We start from the raw sequence: 21,577 nt of genomic DNA on the forward strand, positions 1-21,577 counted from the left end.
ATGGATTATAACATGATTTATGAAATTTCTAGAAATGAATGTTTTAAGTTTTAAATTTTTCGGTAATTTTTCGTAACTCTATTTCGGCGACAGATATTGGTTAGGGGGTGTTACATTTAGTGGTATCATAGCTACGATTTATTCGATTCTTAGACTAAACGTAGCGTGTGTGAGTTTAGAAATACATCATTATATAACATGTGATAGTGTGATAACTCCTAACTCATTTGAAAATGTTTTCATATAGTAATGACATCCAATCGAGTCAACTCTGATGAAGTCAAAAGTAATGCACAAGCCTCCATTCACGAAGCAGCATCGAGTGGTACAAGGCCCGTATTTGAGGGCCGAGGAAGAGAAGCTAAGGAAGCTTTCTTCCAAATGATGAGTAAGTGGTTTACCAAGTTCATAAAAACGAACCCGATGGCTCAACAACCTTGACCCCCACCTTTACCAAGCCATTTTGCCACCCAAATTGCACAAACCTACACCAAACCAAATTGCACAATTCATGGCATAAAAATAGTCATTCTATTAACTTCATTCAAGCATATTTCATTCAACACATCAATATCATAACATGCCACTCAATTCATCAATATGAACACTTTCAAATTTTGCATCATTTGGCCTAATTTCACAAGCATACCAAATTTAATTTTCAACCATTTAATACCGCTTAATACCAACATCAACATACATAAATCCATCATTAAACACACAACCAAAGCCATAAGCACTTATGTATAGACAACCAAGCCAACCAATTTAAGCCAACTCTCATTGCTATATACAAAACTAGAAGCATTTAACATTTACATGCCAAATCAAATGACCAAAACAATTATCAACACATATACCAAAATGATCAAAGTTCTTATATATGCCATATATTCCAATAACATAGATTCGAAAGTACCAAAATGATAGCTTAATAGTGTGATGAAGTCTCTGACGATCCTCGAATCCGAGCTAGCTTTGAAATCACTGTAAAACACAGTAAAATAAATAGAGTAAGCTTTATAGCTTAGTAAGTTCATATGATTAATAAGTATTATTTCTAAATCATTCACAATTTAAAGAAATTCAGTAAATATAAGTAATACATTCAATTCAACAATTTTGACATTTCCATAACTCTATGTATCATGTATAACTTCATCAATTTTCACTTACTTTTCATATGAACTTGTCAAATATCACTTACTTGCCAAACTTTTCACGAGTACATGAAATGATCCGTATCATTGCTTACATCCCCGTACCATCATCTTTTCTCGTTGAACCATTCGGAATAATATTTGGTACTCGAGAATCTTGCACCGAAGTGCCACATACATAGCCAAAGCTATCTCAATCTCATATTACATATTTTCTCACTCTCGAGCTATCAATGGGTCTGCTTACACAAGCTGTCGGTCAAGACGTAGCTACACGGTGCTACTCACACAAGGTGTCAAGTAACCGCAACACATCCCGGTATACTCAGCCACTAGTAGAATGTACAGGACTAGCACCCGAATCACATAATCACAATAAACCCTAATGACATCTCACTAGCATCCTATCTATTCCTAAGGTTCAACCAGGATTCTCACTGTGTCAATGCTTTGTCGATAGGCTCCGTAATGTCATAATATCACAATAATAATATTTAAGCATATAAACACATGTAACATTAAGCTTAATAATCATACAAACTTACCTCAGTTCACAAAAACAATGAAATAGTTCGATTAGTCTAGTACTATATTTTCCCCCCGATATTGGTCTGAATTTCACTTTTCTGAATCTATATAATGTCAGATTAACTTATTTAATAATCTTTCTATTCAATTTAAAAAAACACTCTTTTAAAGCACATTTACACTTTTGCCCCAAGTATTTCACAACTTTTACAATATAGTCCTTATTTCTTAAAAACACAAATTAACGCAATTTGATACCAACCCATGCTAGCTAAATTTTTTGAATACACATATCAGCCCATATTTTTCATTTATTTCACAATTAAACCACAAAGTTTCCACATTTCACAATTTAATCCCTAATTTGCATTTTCACTAAAAATCATTTCACATTCATAATCTATCATCAATACATTCATAATCTATCATCAATCATTAAGATACATGCTTATTCATCAATGGCAACATCCTAAATCTTTAACAATTTTTCAAAATAGTCCATGGGTTAGCTATATTAAGCAACATCCCTTTGCATTGTAACACCCCAAACCCGGCACAGACGTTATGGCCAGATCTGACGTGACACATGGACTTACGACTTAGTATGCATTCGTTGGTTTAAGTGATTGGGGTGGTCTTTGTAAAAACAACGGTTGAATGAAAAGCTGATTTATCAATCTTTAGGCTAGCCATTTGTTGTGCTTGCTGAGTCTTGGAAACGTTCATTAATTTTGAAAACCCACGCAGCCTAACACTAGCAGTTTCGACATAGTATAAATATAATCAGAAAATAAAACCATAGCGGAAAAAGAAATTTAAATAGCGGCCTTATTACAACTTAAAACCCAAAATTAAATCAGAATATAAAAATAATAAAAATAAACTAACTTAGAAAAACCAACTTTGCAGATGATGTGGCCACTCCGAATCCCTCACAGCTCCAAGCCCACTATGGTTGGGGATTTCCTGCAGAGATGAAAATAAAGGGTGAGTTCAGTAAACTCAGTGTGTAACATAACCCAATCATAGCCCAAAACAGATCAAACCTCAGAGTCAGACTTATCTTGGCCTTGGCCCAGTACAGAAATCAGAATGAAACCCATAGGCCCATAATAGATACAGAACAAATATATCATGAATGCAGAAATCCCAACCCAGAGCCATCCATAACACACCCGTACCAGCCTTACACCATGTGGGGAGACTACTCGACCCACCCAACCGCTACACACCACAGAAATTGCAGCGAATCTGCTAGATATTGTGATGAAGTCATCAGAAACAGATATTGTGGCTAGGCCACCAGAACAGATATATATATGTGGCGAAGCCACCAGATTGCAGCGAGGCTGCCAGATACTGTGACGAAGTCACCAGAACAGATATATGTGGCAAGGCCACCAGATTGCAGCGAGGCTGCCAGAACGCTTCCTCCATCAATATAAACCTATGTCCCATGCAACAGAAATAATATGTCATGGCATACGTATACAGAAACAGAACATCATGCTCTTCAGAAAAAAAAATAACCCTAGGGGTAAAATCGTAATTTTGCATGCATAAGGGTATTTCAGTAATTATTACCTATTGCTAAGGTTTCATGCTCATTCTAACATTTACCAAGTAATCAGAAGTACTTACCTCGTCTTTTTACCAAAGTGGGCTCGTTGGCCCATTGTCCCATTTTCGGCCCATTAAGCCCAAAAATATCGTTGTGCATGAAAATGCACACCCTGCACTCTAATCATCCAAATGCACCATACTCATTAACAACTATCTCACGAGCGCTCGCATGCTCACAAGTTCACAAAATACCAACGTTTCGGTATTTCAGCTTTTACCGATTCAGTCTAAGGGAAGTTGTCGTTTACACACCTGGTTGATGACGATTGATGACGATATCTCCCATGCGATAATCCTACAATCGATCACTAACACATTAGACTTACGAATTAACGATAACTAACATAAATCCACGTCAACTAACCCAATCATCACACAAGTTAGTCATTTACGCACGAGGGGCAAAATAGTCATTTTACCCTCCAGGGGTAAATCGATAGTCCTACCCTACAAGGGTATTTTAGTTATTGTACAACTTATGCACTTGGGCATATGGACCCATTGCGACCACATGGCCCATTTCAGCCCATCGCAGCCCGAAATAGCTGTCCTCTTGCTAGAGTAATGAGAAATACACACCTGTTAGGAGACTGCAGTTAATCCGCACTCCAAACACTCTTAGCTAATGCCCAACCCAAACGAGCACATCACAAAGCGAAAGGGATCAGCCAAGAAGCTTATGCCTATTCTCCTCATGGTTTGCTCTATTTAAAGCCAGCTCTCCATCTACTCTTATGTTAGCTTCCCAACGTGGGATCCCTTAATCACCAGAGTTTAAAACCAACACTAACTCTTGCCGTCCCAACATAGCAAAATAATCAACCTTTGCGTGCCAAGGGATTCGAACCAAAGTCCTCTCACATGCTAATTCACGCCAGCACCACTAGGCCATCAACTCATTTCTGTCATAAACCCAACATATTAAACTTTAAAGCGCACCTACTTGCTTCCAGATTTATTGAAAAGAAAAACCAAAATATATTGCAAGAGCCAAGACTTGAACCTTGGACCCCTTGCTTCCTCTATGGCGTCACTTCCTTGTCCCCTAAGTGGCGCCACCTTGCCACTACACCACACTCCTTTTTGTGTCATCTTTTACCCCTTTACTATTAAAAGCCCAAATGCCAATTGCATCACCTGTTCATAAAATTAAAATTCTGAACACTACCTGGGACTTAACTTAAGTTTGGGCCTTCCAAAGGCCCACTAACCTACTAAAATATATATTTTAACCAACCAGAACACACACAAATTTAAAAATAACAGAAACACAGAAAACCCAAAAATTGGGGCGTTACATGCATTCCATGCGTTTCAAACTCAAGATCTCTTGCCACCATAATGACGCCACAACCACTGGATCACCAACTCATCTTGTGTCACGATTCCACCAACAATATTCTTTAAGCCCACTTACTTATATCCAAGGTTTTATTCACCTGCAACCAAATCAAGTTTGAATCTAGGACTTCTACAATACTTCTCAGGTCCCTTAACCACTAAAGCAGACATACTTTTGTGTTATTCACTTGCACAACTCTGCACTCTAATCATCCAAATGCCATTGTGCATGAAAATATTCTTTAAGCCCAAAAATACCGTTGTGCACGAAAATGCACACTCTGCACTCTAATCATCCAAATGCACCATACTCATTAACAACTGTCTCACGAGCGCTCGCACGCTTGCGAGTTCACAAAATACCAACGTTTCTGTATTTCAGCTTTTACCGATTCAGTCTAAGGGAGGGTGTCATTTACACACCTGGTTGATGACGATTGATGACGATATCTCCCACGCGGTAATCCTACAATCGATCACTAACACATTAGACTTACGAATTAACGATAACTAACATAAATCCACGTCAACTAACCCAATTATCACACAAGTTAGTCATTTACGCACAAGGGGCAAAATAGTCATTTTACCCTCTAGGGGTAAATCGGTAGTCCTACCCTACAGGGGTATTTTAGTAATTCTACAGCTTATCCACTTGGGCCTATGGACCCATTGGGAGCACAAGGCCCATTTCAGCCCATCGCGGCGCGAAATAACTGTCCTACTACTAGAGTAATGAGAAATGCACACCTGTTAGGAGACTGCAGTTAATCCGCGCTCTAAACACTCTTAGCTGACGCCCAAGCCAAACGAGCACGTCACAAAGCGAAAGGGATCAGCCAAGAAGGGTATGCCTACTCTCCTCATGGTTTGCTCTATTTAAAGCCAGCTCTCCATCTACTCTTATGTTGGCTTCCCGACGTGGGATCCCTCCATCACCAGAGTTTAAAACCAACACTAACTCTTGCCGTCCGAACATAGCAAAATAATCAACCTTTGAGTGCCAAAGGATTCAAACCAAAGTCCTCTCATATGCCAACTCACGCCACCACCACTAGGCCATCAACTCATTTGTGTCATAAACCCAACACATTAAACTTTAAAGCGCAGCTACTTTCTTCTAGATTTATTGAAAAGAAAAACCAAAATATATTGCAAGAGCCACGACTTGAGCCTTGGACCCCTTGCTTCCTCTATGGCGTCACTTCCTTGTCCCCTAAGTGGTGCGACCTTGCCACTACACCACACTCCTTTTTGTGTCATCTTTTACCCCTTTACTCTTAAAAGTCCAAACGCCAATTGCATCACCTATTCATAAAATTAAAATTTCGAAGACTACCACGGAGTTAACTTAAGTTTGGGCCTTCCAAAAGCCCACTAACCTACTAAAATATATATTTTAACCAACCAGAACACTCACAAATTTTAAAAATCACAAAAACACAGAAAACCCAAAAATTGGGGCATTACAACTCTACCGTCCTTAAAGAAATTTCGTCCTCGAAATTTTACCTGAATCAAACAGATGAGGATATTGTTGACGCATCGCCACTTCTGGCTCCCAAGTAGCTTGCTCTCTGCCATGATTACGCCACAGCATCTTTACTACCGGAACTGATTTCCTCCTCAAAATCTTAACATCTCGATCCAAAATCTGCAGAGGCTCTTCTTCAAAAGTCAAGTCTGTTTGGACCTCGATCTCTGCAACCAACACAACATGAGTAGGGTCAGAACGATGCCGCCTTAACATGGAGACGTGAAAGACATCAAGAATCCTATCCAATTCTAGAGGTAGCTCCAACTGATAAGCCACTGGACCCACTCACTTAAGAATCCGATAAGGCCGAATGAACTGCGAACTTCACTTGCCTTTCCTCCCAAACCTTAATATATTCTTCCAAGATGAAACCTTCAAGAAGACCATATCACCCTCAGAGTACTCAATTTCCTTGCGCTTCAAATCTGCATATGACTTCTTTCTATTAGATGCTTCCTTCAACCGGTCTCTAATCAACTTGACCTTATCCTCAGTATCTGCCACCAACTCAAGTCCAAGAATCTGTCGTTCACCCAACTTGGTCCAACAACTAGGTGTACTACATCTTCGCCCATACAGTGCCTCATAAGGAGCCATTCGAATACTTGCCTGATAACTGTTGCTGTATGCAAACTCTGCCAACGGTAAGTAATCCTCCTAACTGCCTTGAAAGTCGATAAGTGTGTCCCTTGTAGGTTTCAAAGGGTTGAAAGTCAGGCTGTTAGGCAACCTAGCACACAGCCCGGCACACGGGCATGTGAGGCCATTTGGAGAGTTACATGGTCTGGCACAAGGGCGTGTGGCTTAGCCGTGTGACCCAAGCCAGAGAGTTACACAAGCATGGACATTGGCTGGGACACGGACGTGTGTCCCTACTTTGAAGGTTCACACGGCCTGAGACATGGGCATGTGTCTCAACCGTTTGAGTCAGATGTCTTAGTCACACGGCTTTGTGACCCCTGTAGTTTGAAAAATTCAAACTTTTTCCCAAAAAATTTATACATTTTCGATTTAGTCCCAATCTGTTTCTAAAGTATTATTAAGGCCTCAAGGGCTTGTATAAGGGACAATATGCATGTATTTGAATGGATTTTAACATGATTTATGAAATTTCTAGAAATGAATGTTTTAAGTTTTAAATTTTTTGGTAATTTTTCGTAACTCTATTTCGGCGACAGATATTGGTTAGGGGGTGTTACATTTAGTGGTATCATAGCTACGGTTTATTCGATTCTTAGACTAAACGTAGCGTGTGTGAGTTTAGAAATACATGTCATTATATAACATGTGATAGTGTGATAACTCCTAACTCATTTGAAAATGTTTTCATATAGTAATGACATCCAATCGAGTCAATTCTGATGAAGTCAAAAGTAATGCACAAGCCTCCATTCACGAAGCAGCATCGAGTGGTACAAGGCTCGTATTTGAGGGCCGAGGAAGAGAAGCTAAGGAAGCTTTCATCCAAATGATGAGTGAGTGGTTTACCAAGTTCATACGAACGAACCCGATGGCTCAACAACCTTGACCCTCACCTTTACCAAGCCATTTTGCCACCCAAATTGAACAAACCTACCCCAAACCAAATTGCACAATTCATGGCATAAAAATAGGCATTCTATTAACTTCATTCAAGCATATTTCATCCAACACATCAATATCATAACATGCCACTCAATTCATCAATATGAACACTTTCAAATTTTGCATCATTTGGCCTAATTTCACAAGCATACCAAATTTAATTTTCAACCATTTAGTACCCCTTAATACCAACATCAACAAACATAAATCCATCATTAAACACACAACCAAAGCCATAAGCACTTATGTATAGACAACCAAGCCAACCAATTTAAGCCAACTCTCATGGCTATATACAAAACTAGAAGCATTTAACATTTACATGCCATTTCAAATGACCAAAAAAATTATCAACACATATACCAAAATGATCAAACTTTTTATATATGCCATATATTCCAATAACATAGATTCGAAAGTACCGAAACGATAGCTTAATAGTGTGATGAAGTCTCTGATGATCCTCGAATCCGAGCTAGCTTTGAAATCACTGTAAAACACAGTAAAATAAATAGAGTAAGCTTTATAGCTTAGTAAGTCCATATGATTAATAAGTATTATTGCTAAATCATTTACAATTTAAAGAACTTCAGTAAATATAAGTAATACATTCAATTCAACAATTTTGACATTTCCATAACTCTATGTATCATGTATAAATTCATCAATTTTCACTTACTTTTCATATGAACTTGTCAAATATCACTTACTTGCCAAACTTTTCACGAGTACATGAAATGATCCGTATCATTTCTTACATTCCCGTACCATCATCTTTTCTCATTGAACCATTTGGAATAATATTGGGTACTCGAGAATCTTGCACCGAAGTGCCACATACATAGCCAAAGCTATCTCAATCTCATATTACATATTTTCTCACTCTCGAGCTATCAATGGGTCTGCTTACACAAGCTGTCGGTCAAGACGTAGCTACACGGTGCTACTCACACAAGGTGTCAAGTAACCGCAACACATCCCGGTATACTCAGCCACTGGTAGAATGTACAGGACTAGCACCCGAATCACATAATCACAATAAACCCTAATGACATCTCACTAGCATCCTATCTATTCCTAAGGTTCAACCAGGATTCTCACTGTGTCAATGCTTTGTCGATAGGCTCCGTAATGTCATAATATCACAATAATAATATTTAAGCATATAAACACATGTAACATTAAGCTTATTAATCATACAAACTTACCTCAGTTCACAAAAACAATGAAATAGGTCGATTAGTCTAGTACTATATTTTCCCCCCGATATTGGTCTGAATTTCACTTTTCTGAATCTATATAATGTCAAATTAACTTATTTAATAATCTTTCTATTCAATTTAAAAAAACACTCTTTTAAAGCACATTTACACTTTTGCCCCAAGTATTTCACAACTTTTACAATATAGTCCTTATTTCTTAAAAACACAAATTAACGCAATTTGATACCAACCCATGCTAGCTGAATTTTTTGAATACACATATCAGCCCATATTTTTCATTTATTTCACAATTAACCCACAAAGTTTCCACATTTCACAATTTAATCCCTAATTTGCATTTTCACTAAAAATCATTTCACATTCATAATCTATCATCAATACATTCATAATCTATCATCAATCATTAAGATACATGCTTATTCATCAATGGAAACATCCTAAATCTTTAACAATTTTCCAAAATAGTCCATGGGCTAGCTATATTAAGCAACAATGATCTCAAAAACATAGAAATCATTAAAAACTGAACAAAAAATGTACCTAAATGGACAATAAAGCTTTGGCCGAATATCAAGCCCTGACCATGGCTTTTTCTTCTTGATTTTCGGACATAAAATATGATGATCATTTGTTGTTTAATTAATTTATTAACATTTATTTACAATTTATAAAAATAACCTTATTGTAAAACCATTTACTGTCATCCATTTTATGTCCATCTTTGTCCATTAAATATAAGAATGGTCTAATTACCATTTAAGGACATCTACTTTAATGTTCTATAGCTATTAGAAGCCTTTAGCTAATAGAACTCAAGTTTTACACTTTACGTAATTTAGTCCTTTTTATTAAATTAAGCATTCAAATGATAGAATTTCTTAACGAAAATTTCACACAAACATACTATCATGCTGTAGACCTTAAAATAATAATAAAATAATTATTTCAACTTCAGATTTGTGGTCCCAAAACCACTGTTTTGATTTGACCAAAAACGGGCTGTTACAAAATTCATATAGATATATGAATAAGTTGATCCAGGATCAATCAAGGCAATTAATTAGGGTCATAGAGAGAAAATGTACCTGTGATAACATCTGGTGACGATGCGTCTTCGTGAGGGCAAATAGTGTAAGCTCTGGCTAGCACTCGAGCCTCAGACCTCAAAGCTGAATCTTTTGTCGTACTTTTGCTACTAGTTACATTTCTCATATTTCTAGGTGTTCTCCCTCTAGCAGCTGTGTTGTTCGATCTTGCATTCTGAAATTTATCGTTCTTGGTTAATTTAGGACAATATCAAATAAAGTGATCTAAGGAACCACATTTGAAACAAGCTTTATTATTCATCTACCAGTCTCCAAAATGTCTTCGCCCACACAGTTGACATTTGGGTTTATTGTGTCTCACACTGCTAACACTCGATACTGATGTAGTTTGAGCTTTAGGACTTGAGTATTGCTTTCCACGAGCTCTATTTGGATACCCTACTAAAGCATTCAGATGAGTATATGAATCTTATGATTTCTTTGATGAATATTGATGTGGTTTACTAATCGATCCCTTTTTCGAATCCCTAGGTTCGAAATCAGCATTTCTTTTTTCTTTGCCAAGTTCTTCGGCTTTACAAGCTCAGTCAACTAGCACCATAAATTCTTTCAACTCTAGAATCCTGACTAGCAATCTGATATCTTCGTTCAACACATCTTCAAATCGTTTACACATAATTGCTTCGGTGGAACATATTCTCAAGCATGTTTACTGAGTCTTACAAACTCTCTCTCGTACTCGGTTACAGACATTCGGCCTTATTTTAGCTCTAGAAACTCTTTTCACTTTTGATCAATAAACTGTTGAGAGATGTATTTCTTTTTGAATTTGGCTTGAAAGAATTCCCAGGTGACCCGTTCTCTCATTACCATATATACTAAAGTATTCCACCACTGATACGCTGTGTCTCTCAGAAGTGATACAGTGCATTTTACACATTCAATTTGTGTGCAGGATAGTTCATCAAATACGCTGATAGTATTCTGAAGCCAAAACTTATCTTTCTCAGGGTCGTCATCAACAGTACCTCTGAATTCTGTAGCCCCGTATTTTCAAATTTTATCAACAGGCGGCTTATTCAATCGTAGAGATTCCAAACCTTAAGGAGCTATGGAAATCGGTTGGGGATTAGGTGGGGGTAGAGGTTGCTGAACAGCTGAATTTGTTCGAATAGACTCGTAAACCACTCATTCATCATCTGGAAGAAGATTTCCTTGGCCTCTCCTCTTTGACTACCCGATACAGGTCTCGATTCAGATTGCTCTAGTCCTTGAAGGGAGGCTGGCGCATTACTCTCAAAATCATCAGCTACAGCTCGATTGGGATCCATTTACTATATGAAAACATATTTTAAACTGTCAGGAGATATCACACTATCACAGGTTATATATGGCATGTATAGCTAGACTATCAAATACGCTACGTTAGTCCTAGAATAAGGTTATGGAGCATTACCAGACATATACACAATTAAACATACATTTCACACACATTTTCAAATTTCATGTAATAATCATTCAACATCATTCACAATGTCTCTAATACGAGCCTACGTGGCCCAAAACATGCATTAGGAGTGATTCGAGACTAAACTGATAACTTAGGAAATTTTTAGAAAACTTAGAAAACTTTTGTAAAATATAGGGGACACACGGCAGTGTGGTTCAACCATGTGGACATTCGAAATCGGATCACATGGCCGTGTCCCAACCCGTGTCTGATCCCGTGTAACTCCCTCTTTGGGTCACACAGCCAACCACACGCCCATGAGACAAGCCCGTGTACCCTTCGAAATGGCTGTGCCAAATCTATAGGGTATACTGACTTATGCCACACGGCCAAGTCACACACCCGTGTGCTAAGCCGTGTGGAGCATACTGATTCGATTTCTAATTAACCACAAGGGGACAGATGGTTGTGTCTCTTGATTGTGTGTCATACATGGCTAAGACACACACCCGTGTCTCTGCCGGTGTGGACAAAAAAAGGCTATTTACTAAGCCATTTTGCTCACCCAATTATCACACACCTACACCAAACCAAGTGGCACAACACAAGGCACAAATAGGCATTCAAACCAATCATACCTAGCTTAATTCATACTAAAAAACAACAAGGCACACAAGTACCACATTAGGCTACTCTATCTCATACCCAAAATTCACATTCACAATTATTTAACTAAATACTTCACATATGCACTTTCTTACCTAAAATTTCATATATACCAAATCTCTAAATATCAACTATTTGATACTCAATTTATCAATTCACAAATAACCATTCACCACAAGCATTTACCTAGCAATTACCATATGTATAACAAAGGCCATTCACAAATCACTTGGCTATATATACACATAACCAACCACTTAACATTTACAAGCCAACTCAAATGGCTAAATCCCCTACTAGCATATACCAAAATGACAAAAGCTCCTATACATGCCATATAACCAAAATAAATAGATTCAAAAATACCAAAGTGATAGCTTGATAGTGTGATGAGGTCTCCTACGATTCCCGAATCTGAGCTAGCTTTGATTTCACTATAAAACATGGAAAAATAAACAATGTAAGCTACAAAGCTGAGTAAGCTCGTATGGAATAATAACCAAAGCTCACCATTCAATTACCATTCAAGAAAATGAACATAACATACTACAAAACATTTAATCACAATTGTAATATATATTCAAACACACAATTAACCATGAACTCACAATTTCCATTGATTCAATGCTTATATAGATCCCGTACATACCTGTACTTATAAAAATCTATTTCCCACCATTTCATATCTTCGATATACCTGTTGAACCATTCAAAATACTATTGGATACTTGGGAATCTCACACCCTGAGTGCCAATACATAGCCGATGCTATTTCAATCTCATATCACATGTAATACTCACTCATGAGCTATCAACAGGTCTGCTCACACAAGTTGACGATCATGAAAAAGCTACACGGTGTTGCTCACACATGTTGACAAGAATCCGCAACACATGTTGGATAACTCAGCCACTGGTAGGACGTACTGACCAGCACCCAAATCACGTAACTCCTAATGACATTTATATCCTAATCTATTCCTAAGGTTCAACCGGGATTTCTAATTTTCTGACTCATCGTTGAACTTTTCGCAAGGTCATATACACAACTTAATCAATATTAAAGCATTTAAAACACAATTATAATAATGCTTATTATCATACGAACTTACCTCAATTACTAGAACGATGGAACAGATCGACTAGTCCAAAACCTTGTTTTTCCCCTATCTAAATCTGAATTTTTCTTTTCTTGATCTAAATGTAATCAAAATTAACTTATTTAAATATCATTCTATTCATTTTAGTCCAAAATACACATTAAGGCAACATTACACTTTTGCCCCTAATATTTCAACATTTTTACAATTTAGTTCTTATCTCATAAAAATACAAATTCATGCAATTTGGTCCCTACCCATGCTAGCCGAACTTCTTTTATTACCATAACAGCCCATATTTTTCATTTATTTTACAATTTAACCACAAAATTTCAACATTTCTCAATTAAATCCCTAAATGGCAATTTTGTAAAAAATCACTTTACAAATGTTATTTATATAACCACAAGCATGCATTTTATATCACCTAACATCAAAATACACATACATTCATCAACGAAAAAACCCTAAACCTTCAACAATTTTGCAAAATAGTCCCTAGGCTAGTTAGATTAAGCTACAATGATCTCAAAAATATAAAAATCATTAAAAATGGGACAAAAACCATACCTAAATGGGAAATGATAGCATGACCGAATGTCAAGCCCTATCCATGGCTTCATCTCATGTTAAAATTGGTTAAGGAAGAAGATGGACACAAAATTATGATTTTGTTTTATTTTAATTAAATTACTAATTTACTTATATAACCTTATAACATATTAAAATTTGAAGTAAACCAATCCCATAAATATCCACTAACACACTAATGGTCTAATTTAAAGTTCTATAGCTATTAGATACCTTTATCTATTAGAACTCAAGTTTTATACTTTTCACGATTTAGTCCTTTTTATCAAATTAAACACTTAAACAATAAAATTTCTTAATGAAACTTTCATAAAATCATACTATCATGCTGTAAACATTAAAAATAATAATAAAATAATTATTTTGACCTCAGATTTGTGGTCCTAAAACCACTATTTTGATTTGACTAAAGACGGGCTGTTACAGATATGTAACAGTTTGAAAGCAGCTTTGGATCAACAAAAGTCTTATGCAAATTTGAAAAGAAAAGATATTTAATTTCAATTTAGAGATAGGGTATTTTTGAAAGTATCACTTTGGAAGAAAGTTCTTCGATTTGGCCAGAAAGGAAAGCTTAGTCAGCGGTTTATCATGCCGTGCAAGATCATTGAGAGGATTGGGCCAGTAGTTTACCGATTGGCTTTGCTGTTAGAGTGAGAAAAGATTCAAAATGCATTTCATTTGTCAATGTTGAGATGGTACCGATCAGATCCTTCACACGTAATATCCCCAATTGATGTTGAGATTTAGTCTGATATGACATACAATGAAAAATCGATCAGAATTTTAGCTTGGGAAATTAAAGAATTGAGAAATAAAAGCATAGCTTTAGTTAAAGTTCTCTGGAAATGTCACAAAATAGAAAAGGCTACCTAGGAAAGATAAAACGCAATGAAAGTGCAATACCCTAACTTATTTTCTAGTAAGATTTTTGGGGACAAAAATTTATTTAGGGGAGGAGAGTTGTAACAACCCATTTTTTGTGAAATCGGAATAGTGGTTTAAGGACCACAAATTTGATGAGTATATTTTTATTTTGTTATTATTTTAATGTCTATGGGATGTTAGTATGGTCGTATTAAAATTTTGTTAAGAAATTTTGATGTTTGCATGATTAAGTGAAAAGGGCTAAATTGTAAAAAGTACAAAAGTAGAGTTCTATTAGCTAAAGGTGTCAAATATTTATGAAAATTTAAAGTGAAGGGACTTAGATGGTAATTAGACCACTTCTATAGTTAGTGGATATTCATGGCAAGGTTTTATTGAAATTTTGAATGTTTTTAAAGGGTAAAAACGTAAATGGGTAATTAAAGGTTAAATTAAATAAAATTAAATAAAACTAAATTTCATTCATCTTCTTCAAGCCTTGTTTCCACTAAAATTAGAAGGAAGAAAAGACACAGTTAGGGTTCCTTTGTTCGTCAACTTCAATTTCTTGCATATAAGTGATTTTGAGCTAGTTTTTAATGATTTTATGTTTTTAAAGTTATTTTAGCTTAATCTAGCTAGCCCTAGGATCAATTTGTAAAATAGTTAAAGATTGAGGATTATGACATGCATGCTTTTGTATGTTTCTTGATGTTTAATGATACATTATGAGTCGTGTTGGTAATTAAACAAGTTTTGTAAAGTAAATTTTGATGAAAATTGCATTTAGTGACTTGTTTGTAAAAATAGTAAAAGTTCATGGAAAATTAATGAAATGATGGTTTGTATGGATTGGTTTAAGTCCCTAGAGAAGTTTGCTAGCTTGAAAGGAGAATTAAAATGTTTAGATTTCAATTTATTAGCTTAAAGACTAAATTGCGAAAAGTTAAAATGTTATGAGAAAAATTGTAATTTTGCACAAATATGAGAAAAATACAATAGACTGGTTTTAGCCAAATTGGAACAGTAGTTTCGGAACCACAAATTCAATGTTCAAAAATTATTTTAATATTATTTTTTGTATTTACAGCATGTTATTTGATATGTGTGAAAAATTTGTGAGTTAATTTTATCAATTGGTTGGTTAATTTGATAAAAAGGACTAAATCACATAAAATACAAAAGTTGCATTCTACTTGTTAAATGTGTTTAATAGTTATGGTTTATTAAAGTGAAGGTCCTTATGTTGTAATTAGACCATTAATAGTATGAGTGGACATATATGGACATTTAATGGATCTTTTAAATGGATTTTCATTAAGGTTAAAATGGTAATTAGCATAATTATAATATGTTAAATAAAACAAAATCAATTTTAATCTTCATTGTCATCTTCTTGGCTGAATATTAAGAGGAAGAAAACCATTCTTAGGTTTTAAAGCATTCGGCACACTCCCAGCTTGATTAAGATCAAGAAAAGCATAATACAGACTTGGATCAGAGAAAAGATAAAGTTATCAACTAATCAACTCGATTTGTTGTTTTAGCATTCGAGGTAAGTTCGTATGTATTAAGCATTATAGTAATTATGCTTTTAGTGCTTTGATATTACTTGAATTATATATACGGGACTACAGATATGTTCAACGACAAATCAGTTATTTGTGGCACTTAGTATGCATACGACATAGCTTTGGCTATATATGGCACTTAGTGTGCAATTCGACATATCTTTAGCTATATATGGCACTTAGTGTGCTATTTGAGATAGCTTTGGCTATGTACAATACTTAGTGCGTGAGATATCGAGTATGGCACTTAGTGTGCGAGGCATTGAGTATTCAATGACATTCCATGTATGTATGAACTTGTTATGGATTGGTATAGGTATGTACATGTATATTATGAGCTTAAAATCGAAGAAGTTACAAAATTTGTATATAAGTTTATGAATAAGAAGTTGAAAGGTTTGTTAGTAATCATAAAGTACATGATATTATGTTTAGATTGATGAATGTTGTATTTGTGATTAGTTAAGTTTATATCATACGAGCTTACTAAGATGTGAATCTTATTTTGTGTTGTTTTTCTATGTTTTATAGTGAATCAAGGCTAGCTCGGATCCGAGAGTCGTCGAGAACATCATCACACTATCAAACTTCTAATTTGGTAATTTTCGAATATACATTTTGGTATATGGCATGTATAGGCTAGATATGGTATTTTGGTTCTGATTATAGCCATGAAATTTGGCTTGTAAATTATATATGTTTTGGTTTGTATATATATAGCCATGAGTGATGGCTTACTTTGGTATGTTTGGTATGAATCTAGTTATGGTTTTATAGTTGCTCTAATGGTTAATTGAATTGTTGAATACAAATGCTTGAGAAATGCCTTGATGAGGTATGATTTTAGGTGGTGTTGGTTATTTATAAGGAAGTTATGTGTGTGTGAATTATGGTAAATGAACTATATAGATTGATATTGTTTTAGCATGTATTTGGTTAAGTAAATGGTAGTGATTTCATATTTGGAATAGATGAAATTATAACGGTATGAATTGCGTATTGGTTAATGACTTTTGGCAGCATATGTGTCTTTAAATGGTACAATTTTGATTGTTTAGGTAAGCATGGATAAGGGTGGCAAATTGGCCTTCCAAATGGTCTTTTTTTTCCACACGAGCAGAGACACGGTCGTGTGTCCAAGTCGTGTGTGACACACGGCCCTGTTACACAGCCGTGTGTCCCTGGTGAAGAAATTGAATTGAAGTCAGTATGCTCCACACAATCTCAAACACGGGCGTATGACTGGCCATGTGATACAAGTCAGTATACTCCCTAATTGGCATACGGCCTAGCACACGGGCGTGTGACTTGGCCATGTTGCATAAGTCAGTATACCCTATATGTAACACCTTATACTCGTAGCCCAAGTTGGGGAGAAGTACAAGGCATTACCTAACTTCAGCTCATCCGTACTGTAACAGCCTGATTTAGACCCTAATCGGAACGGTGATTTTTGGGACCATAAATCCGAGTCAAAAAAATATTTTAAAATTATTTTATGTGTTTATTATGTATGAATTCATATCTGTGAAATTTTCGTGATTTAATTTTACCGTTTGGTGTCCGATTAAATTAAAGGACTTAATCACATAAAAAGAAATTTTGATGGTTTATAGTATAAGGGCCGAATTGTTAGTGGCTTTTTAAATTGAAGTATTCAAGTTGTAATTAGCCGTTTGATTACTAGTGGGACGGTGGTAAGTATATACCATATGGTTTTATAATATTTTATTAAAGATATATATATGTGTGTAAATTAAATATTATTTTATATTATGGTATAATATATATTATAAGGCGTAAACGTGAAAGCCATATCATGTGCATTAGCTTATTGTTTGGATGGTAGAGGATATATATTATATGATTTTATTATTTATTTCAATAACGGCATATGTGAAAACTAAAAATTATAAGCTTTATAATATAAAATATATTATAAAGTAAAATATGAGTGCGCATATGTTTTATTTCACCTATGCTGAAACAAAAGAAAAGAAAAAGAAATAAGGGAAGCTTAGGTTCAGCCAACTCCCAAGCTCAAATCCAAGGTTCATTCTTTGTCGGTTTTTGATAATTTTTACGTTTTTGAGATCGTTGCTTCGAGTACTTCAAAACCCATGCTTAAATTTTGAATTTTGATGAATATTTTGAGTTATGCCATTGATGGAAGCTTGTGATTTTTATGGTTTGATGGTGAAATATGAAAGATAGGTGTTGGGTTAACATATTTTGTATTGGAATTTTTGATGGTTTTGAGTAATTAGGACTTAATTGCAAAAATAAAAATTTGAGGGACTAAAATATGAAATTGATGAAATATATGGACTTGTATAGGTATGAGTAAAATTTGGCCCAACATAGGTATATTGAAATTTTGCATATTTTGTGTTTTGTTTAATAGGGACTAAATTGTAAAAAGTGTAAATGTCAGGGTAAAATAGTAATTTCCCATTTATGTGTTTTTAGACTAAATTGAATGAAAATATGTTTGAATAAGCTTAATTTGAATATGTTTAGATCATGAATCAAAGAAATCAAATTTAAATCGAGGGAAAACGAAAGTTGTCGACTAGCTGTTCTGTTCCGTTTTAGATTGTCTAAGGTAAGTTTATAAGCAAATAGACGTATATTTTAATTATATGTGAATTATATATGCTGAAATGGAATAAGTATATATATAAATTAATCGAATGTGTGCAAGCTTGACAGCTATGTTTATGAATTCGTCTAGACCGAATTACAATGTTCCAAAGTCCGGTATGAACCTCAGGAATAGTTAGGATACACATGTCATGACATAGGATTCCAATATATGTGTGCGAGTAAGACCCTGTCTAGGACAGTGGCATCGATTTGTGGTTATATGTAAGACCACATCTAGAACGTTGGCATTGTACGATATATGTGATTATCCGAGTGTCCTATCCGATTCTGAATGTTTCATCAGGAAAAGATAAGTTATGATCGAACTTGTAAGACGATCTTAATGAATAGGTATGAACTAGTTGATTTCCTATTTGAAAATAAGGTACATTGTTCATTGGATATGTGATACAAATTATATATGTACATTGGTGAAGTATATTCGACCATATTTGATGTGTATGCATGTGATATTATATTTTGATTCATGATTATAGGTATATGACCGAAAATATATGTATTCTGTTAAATGTGGATTTGATGTATAGTATGTGCTTGATAAATGTATTTTACGATTGTGGAAATGTACATGAAAATTGAAAACATGATTTGATTTTATTGTAACGAATTGAATTAGTTGGTTGTCTACTTAAAACAAGGTAAGTATGTGACTTGAAACTTGTTTAAAACTATGTGTGATACAAATACGGTTCACAAGAAATTGGTAAGAACATTTGGCCTTTGATATTTAGATATATGTAAATATGATTATGCATATTCTATTCGGATAAATAAAAAGTATATGGGCTTCATGTTTTATTATGAATCTCAAGCTTATTTTTGTGAACGTATGTATAAATGGTTATATATTGACTTATTAGCTTTGAAAGTTGAATGACATTGGTTAATTTGTTCATGTGGGTATTCGACCTTGTGAATGTTATGGAATAAGTTTCAATTATGTACATATGTGATTATTGAATAATCGGCCATTTATCTAATATATGTACATGAAATTATTTTGTGATATGTAAGCTTATGTAATTGTGCGTATGTGAACTAAATTTATAAGGACTATTTGACTTTGAAAGTTAAATGATAATAGGTTAATTTGGCTATATGAGTATTCAGCCAAGGTGACGTTAATAAATGAATATGTATATCTATATGAATATGTATTTAAAATATGAGCTTATAAGTGTTGGGATAAATGTGTTATGATAATACAGTTTGATTTAGTTTAATTAAGGTGACAATTTTATTGAGTTGTTTATTTTCTTATGACTTATTAAGCTATAATAGCTTACTCTGTGTTTCCATATTTACTCGGTTTTATAGATTTTGAATTCAAGTTACGAATTCGGTAATCGTTAGAGGAGCTTATCACGCTATCGACTGTCTTCGGTATTTTATAAATTGCGTTTTAGAACTATGGCATGTATAGGCTAGCATATGTTTTGGATAGGTTGGAAGTTATGTAAATGAGCCATGCGAAAATGGCTTAAATTTCCTTACTTAAATATGACTTTGTTTGGTTGTGGCTTAAGTCCATTTTGATTATTATGTTATGAATTTGGGATGGATAGTTTTTGTGATATCTATATTGTACGTTGAAGTAGATGATCATCGGGTTGTGCATATAGTTGATTTGGTTATAGATTATGTATAGGTAAAAAAATACATATATGTGAGAAAATGGGGTTCCTATAATTGCTTAGTGTTATTATATGAATGGAATTTATAAAATACTCAGCTATGCTTCGGGGTGGTTAAGGTCGATGTTAGTACATGTGCTATAAGCTATGTTTAGTACTTGGAAAATGGTATACTAATTTTGGCTCAGTATCGAAGTGAAACAATTAAGTTAAATACGCATGTATTTGAATGAATTTTAAATGCTTAATTTTGGTAAGGATAGCTATATAATGTTTTGACCAAATAGTTACAAGTTGGATATATTATTTGGATTTATTAGTTTAGGTTACTTTGTGGTTCGACAAATGCAAATAAAATAGGATATAAAATATGTTTTAAAATGTATTCAGTTATGCTTATAACAATTTAACTTGATAGTTAGCTAGTGCTATAGCAATGTATGGATTCAGAAAAGGTACTTAGATACGTTCATTATTAGTTAAACTAAAAGTGCATAATTTGGAGTAGTTCCTTAAGACACTTTGTAAACCAAAATATAACATAGGCATATGTCTTGTGCATATATGATGTATGCTTGAATGACTCTTATTTAATAAAAAAAAACAAATGCAATTACTTGTGCACTTGTTTGTTCAAATTATATTATAGTCACAAAGCTTAGTAACTTTAAATTGCTGGCCTAAAATGTGCATAAACAATTTATGACATTTGGTATTTTGTTTTATTTCAATAAGTGTTTGAATGCTATTTAAGTTTTGAGTACATGATTTGATTAATGTATTGATTAAATAATTATGACTTGAGTCTTAAGACATGTGCATTGACTTGTAAGTGTGACGTATGTTTAATATGGAGTTAGTCGAATTTCAACATATGACTCGTGTAATTAAAGTGACTTATATTTTATTTTAAGTTTTAAATAATCATATGTTGCACGTATGTATACAAGCACTCAAATGTAACTTAAGAGAATGTGTAAATTTATGAA

The sequence above is a fragment of the Gossypium hirsutum genome, chromosome A02, assembly GCF_007990345.1.
Source record: "Gossypium hirsutum isolate 1008001.06 chromosome A02, Gossypium_hirsutum_v2.1, whole genome shotgun sequence".
In the NCBI taxonomy this organism is placed as follows: Eukaryota; Viridiplantae; Streptophyta; class Magnoliopsida; order Malvales; family Malvaceae; genus Gossypium; species Gossypium hirsutum.